General features: G+C 42.9%; 1 long non-coding RNA gene across 1 annotated transcript in view; it reads left to right on the forward strand.

The window, feature by feature from the left end:
• The window catches only part of LOC140618954 (uncharacterized), a 60,455-nt gene extending 55,494 nt beyond the window's left edge, over nucleotides 1-4,961 (forward strand). Inside the window, exons 3-4 of the long non-coding RNA XR_012018926.1 lie at nucleotides 3,722-3,822; nucleotides 4,877-4,961. This is a non-coding gene — a long non-coding RNA (uncharacterized lncRNA). The remainder of the gene's footprint in view (nucleotides 1-3,721; nucleotides 3,823-4,876) is intronic.
• The last annotated feature ends 1,039 nt before the right edge of the window (nucleotides 4,962-6,000 follow it).

The following is a 6,000-nucleotide window of genomic DNA, read 5'->3' on the forward strand; positions in this document are numbered from 1 at the left end:
AGAGGAAGGCATGCATGAGCCAGGAAGCAGCTTCAACAAACACGGAATTTGTGGGCACCCGATTTTGGACTTGCAGCCTCCAACACCATGAGAAATGAGTGCTGCTTGCGAGCCACTCTATGCCATTCCATTGCAGTAGCCCAAACACACTAAGACAGACGCTAAGCGATAGATGTGGTTTTATGGTGATCATGTTTAATGTGGACAAGGAGCTCAATTTTGGGGGTGAGACATGACCAGAAGGGGAGCATCTATGAAATGCAACCTTCAATTAAGAAAGCAACCAGCCTCCCCCTGTGCTGTTTCTCTGAGGGCAGAGTGACTATGAATAATTAGTCACTTTAATTGGTGCTCCTTAATAAGCCCTTCGGATAGTCAGCTCTCCCACACGAACTTTCTTCCTTCAGCTCATCCCCGATTGGAAATCTGTTTTTAAAATTACTCAAAATGACTGTCTCCTGCCAACAGCCAGCAGCCATTCTGGTCTTCTCCCACCTTACCAGACCTGACGATGTTGGGCTAAGCACATTCCCGACCCCAGGGATCAATGGTGACTAGTCTAATCCAGTTACAGTAATGCTGTTGTCCTCCTGATTTTTGGCCTCGGGTCACATATGACTCGTTTTAGGATGAGAAATAAGAAGTCAGAACTGGTGGTGAGCTTGGAGCAAAAATTCTCTGCCTGATTTAAGAAAAAAAAAAGATACACAAGGAGATCTTTTTCATCCATCTAATATCCGGTACTGCTTTGTGTGAGGGCTGTGCAAATGTGATGTCTGGCTCTCAGGCAACAGTTTTGGGACCACGAGGCATCAAACATGAGAGGGGCGATAGCAAGTTGACTACATTAGGAAGAAAGAATGGGAGGAGCCTACATTCCTGATAACATCTTTTGGAGACCACTAAACCAGCCTGTGATAGCCACTGCTGGACATTTCATTATATCAGTGACAAACGGTTTTGTATTTTTTAAAATTTTATTTATTTATTTGAAAGAGAGGGAGAGGGAGAGATCACAGAGATAGAGGGAGGGGGAGAAGCAGATGCCCCACTGAGCAGAGAGCTAGATGTGGGGCTCAATCCCAGGACTCCAGGATCATGACCAGAGCTGAAGATAGACACTTAACTGACTGAGCCCCCCAGATGCCCCAGTGACTTTGTATTTTAAACCATTCTAAATAGTTTTCTGACCCTTCCCCCAAGCACAACATGGAAAACATACCCCCTGGTGTTGGTTTTAATTTTTCAGTCTATTAATAAGGTGATAACATTAATCAATGTTGAAAAACTAAGACAATTTTGCATTCCTGGAATAAACCTGAGGGGGTGATGACGAATTACCGTGTATGCATATTGTTGGCTTAGATTTGCTATATATGTTTAAACCTTTCCCTCTATTTTCATGAACTCTTAGTATACGTTCTTTGTTTTTATGAAATGGGTGGCAGGTTTGGTATAAGGATGATGCTGCCCTCATATCATGAGTTGGAAAGGAAGTATTCTCTTCGATCTTCTAGAAGAGGGTGAATAGAATTGCTATTATTTCTTTCTTAAATATTTATAGAATTCACCAATGAAGCTATCTGCACCTGGAATTTACTTCATGGGATGGTTTTGAACACATATTCCAGTTCTTCAGTAAACACAGGGATATTTAGTGTCTCTGTTTCTTTCTGACTGTGCTTTGATACTCTGTCTTTCAAGGAACTTATTCCAACTACATTTTGTTGAATGTACAGGCTTGAGGTTAGCACTTCCTGCAGATTCCCTCACGATCTGTGGAACCTGCAGTCAGCTCATCCCTCTACTTGCTCACACTGGCAACACGTGTCTTCCCTCTTTCTTCCTCATCCGTCTAACTAAAGACTTGCCATTTTGTTTATCTTCTCAAAGAGCCAGCTTTTGTTTCATTGATCTTTTTCCTCTGCTTTTCCTTCACAATTTTATTGGTTCATATTCTGATCTTTATCATTTATTCTGCTTGCTATGGATTTCATTTTATTTTTCTTCCTCAATTTTTGTCTCCATTTCTCAAGGAGAAAATTGAGCTCATTAATTCAAGAACTTTCTTTTTTGCTAATATAGGCATTGTCACAACCAACTTGCCCTGAAATAATAATCTTCCCAATGTCAAACCGATTTCAACATCTTGCTTTTCAATTTGATTCAGCTTAAAATTCTTTCTAATGTCTGGTCTGGGTGATTCTTTAGAATTGTGTTATTTAATTTCCAAATAGTTGGGAACGTTTCAGAGATCTTTCAGAGATCTTTTGATTTCTAGTTCAGCACAGTTTTGGTCAGAGAATAGAATTCATATTATTTCAATCTTTTTAAATCACTTGAAGCTTTCCCGATGACCCAGAGTATGGCCTATATTGGTAAATGCTCTGTGAGTACTTGAAAAGAACATGTTTTCTCTGTGTACCCATTATCGGAAGAGAGTTACTGGAGCCTCACTGTCTCTCTTCCTCTGTATTTCTCCTTCTCTCTCCGTCTCTGTCTCTCTTTCTTTCTTTTCCTTCTGACTCCAATTCACAGATAGCTCTAGATGACACCAAACAGACCAGAGCTTTAGACTGTGGCTTTGCAGCAGGAGCAACCCACAACGATCTCTTTCAGTAGACCACAGAGTCCTTAGACTTCAGGTCTCCAGACTCCCAGCTATGCCGGGAAACCCTTCCTGATGCTGCAAATATCTCCTTTAACCTCATTTTCTTTCTAATTTACCATAATGTAGACTCAAAATAAAGATTAAATTATTTACCATTATATTATTGAACACTTTTGTTTCTTGTTCTTAATTATGAAAACTAATGAGTAGAACATTTCATCTTCCCCTAAGCATATAAGATTATTCAATTTGATTTTTATTTATGAGGTCTAGAATTATTCTCTTCATGGTTAATTGTCCACACTACAGAAAAAAAAAAGTTTCCCACATCATTACAAAGTTACCAAAATCTCATTTATTAGTAATCATTTATATTAATAATAATTACTAAATTAAATATGCCAGCTCTTACCAGTTTTATCTCAGGCCTTCCCAAGTCCTCTGCTTCCCAGAACCAGGGGCAGAGTAAGGATTTATCAAAAGAATTAAATCTAATCTAATTTCCCTCATTGAGGCCGGTTCTTGGGAACCTTCATTTATGATCTGACTGCATACTGAGACGAATTTGTAAATACTATATGGTTGCAAGGAGATGGCTGTCAATGGCATGGTTTTGCACCAGCTCTCATCCTCCCTCTGAAATGGCTCATCCTTTGTGCTGCCCCCAGCGAAATGGCCACTGTCAGAATCCTGTATCATGTACACCAGTATTTAGAGTAGATTCACCTTCCTGGTGTCAAATGATCCATAGCTGTGGCCTTCCTAATGTCCTGTGGCCACTTCCACCCTTGATGAAAGGTGGGCTTCAGTTCTAGAATGTCAAAGTCCAGAGTATCACCTTTCCCCCCAGAAGTCAGCCTTGGACTCAGAATTGGCTGGACTGCAGAGTCGTGCCCAAAGCACAGTGTCTCTGGACCATCAGAGCTTTAGCCTTCCCAGCAGTGCTGCAAGGACCACAGTGAGCAGTGCCTCTGCTTCTATCTCTTCTTTCTCCAAGATATTCACATTCAATCTTCAGACTGGAAAAAAGTTATTCTAAGAATCGGACATCAGCACACACAAATACATATATAAAGACAGAAAAACATACACTTTTCATTAACATTCCAGGCATCCTGAATTCAAATGCCCCTGGTGCCAGGTGGGCAGCACAGGTGATGCCAGGTGATGCCAGGTCCAGACCTGTGGGAACCGGAGGACGTGGCCTCTTGGTAAGGACACTGCATAGGGATAAATATTGACTTTGGTCCCCTTCTGCTGAACGAGGGTCGACATATCCTGCTGCTTGGTTTGACCTCCAGTGAGTCCCCAGGGATGCCTGGGCAGGGGTGGTGGTGGCCAAGGGCCAGGGGTTCTCTCATTCCCACTCCAGGGCCACAGTGACCTGGCTGTGATGTGGAAGAGAGCTGCCCTGTCACACTGGACTCCCAGGAGAACCAACACCTTACTGTTTTAGGCCAAGAAGACTCCAGAATTTATGAGTTGCAGCAAGTGACATTTATTACTCTAGTAAAGAAGGCTTCTTCCCCACGACTTTTCACAAGCCCATTGCCTTAGTCTGTTTGGGCTGCTATAACAAAATGCCATAAAGTAGGTGGCTAATAAACAAGAGAAATTCACTGCTTACAGTTCTGGAGGTTAGAAGGTCCAAGATAAAGGTCCTGGCAGATGTGGCACCTGGTGGGGGCCCCTTCCTCACTGATGGTTGTCTTCTCACTGTCTCTTACGTGGCAAGGGGGCTTTCTTGATACACCCCTCTTCCCCACTGACTGTCCATGATCTAATTGCTTCCCAAAGGCCCCAGCTCCTAAAATCATCTCAATAATGGTTAGGATTTCAACATGGATTTAGGAGGCAGACACCAACACTCTGCAGACCAGAGCACTCATTCTAGCCAACATAGACATGAGCATCGTGCAGACAGTGGGTGCTGAAGATGGGATTTCTGATCCAGCCACCATGTCCAGGTGAGAGAAAGAAAGCCCTCCAGTCTCTGAAAGACATGGCCCATTTCCAGGACAGCTTTTCTCCCAGTTCCGAGGGGCACAGGGAGCTCCTGGGTGAAGCGTGATGAATCATGTCCATGTGGGAGAGGCAGATTTAATAAATCATTATAAACTTCTACCAATGGTAGCTGAACCGTAAATACAGCTGCAGCCAGAGCCTGACATTTCACACATCTTAAATGAGAAATAATGGCCTTTTACCCATAAGTACAATAAAATAGCAGAGATTTTCTCCAATTTTCTGCTTCTCTCATTTCAGACATAGAGTTAGTGGCTGCTATGTGACACGGACCGTGCACAACACGAATAGGCCTGCAATCTGAACGACACAAAGTCTCATTCAGGTATGGTGGAAGGGGGCCATGGTGGGGGGCTGCCTGGGTGACCATGGGAACCCCAAATAGGAGCACTTAGCAAAGCAGAGGGGCACAGAAGAGCTTCTGACCAGAAGGGAATTTCTGGTTACAGGAAGCATGGAGGGATGAAAATCTGAAAAAAAAAAAAAAAATCAAACAGATGGGGGAATTGGAAAATAATCCAACAAAACTACCCGCTTCCCCACCCCAACCACTTGGGGACACCACTGAAATCTTACACTCCCTGACAGTTGGTGCCAATGCCGCTTTTGTTCCTTTTAAAACAACTCGACACTCCCCTGACATCACTAAGATGAGAACGACTCTGCGGGCCACGTTAGTGCCGCGTGTTGCAGAAAAAGACCAGCAGCACCTGGAACTTCTGAACCCCCTGAGATGATGATGACTCCATCCGCCCATGAAGATTTGTGAAACGTACCGACGAGCATCATAGTCACCGTGGCCTCTAAAATGCAGCCCGGACTTTCAGGGCAGTTTTAACAGGAAATGAGTTGAGAGAAATAAAGACTCCAGGGCCATTTCTCTATCTTAATGGAAGGGTGATTTAATAATATTGTCTTCAAAGGTAGCATTAACATTTCATGAAAGGACAGGGCGAACCCACTGAAATATGAATACAGAATACATGTGCCTGGAGACAAAATGGGTACAGAAGGTAATTTGTAAGAGGTGTCTCTCTCTTTTTCTGTCTTTTATTTAACAGAGACAACCATGCTAAGTAACACAGGGTGCTCGTGGAGAGAGAGAAAAAAAAAAAAAAAAACCTGCCTGTTTTCTTGGTTATAAGAAATTTAGCGAGTTTGGTCTGATCAGAAGGTCTCAGGGTAAAGAAAAGAAAATCAACTAATAATTTTTAAAAAGAAGAAAATATATGTAGTGATTACTGTCGAATGACATTTCCTCTTGGTCTGGCTGGGGTGCTGGCGATGCTAGGTCTTGCTGACCTGCAGATAAGCATGTGAAGGTTGTGTGCCTCCCCTGGCATCTCAGACTAATTCCCATCCTT

The sequence above is a fragment of the Canis lupus genome, chromosome 27, assembly GCF_048164855.1.
Source record: "Canis lupus baileyi chromosome 27, mCanLup2.hap1, whole genome shotgun sequence".
NCBI lineage: Eukaryota > Metazoa > Chordata > Mammalia > Carnivora > Canidae > Canis > Canis lupus.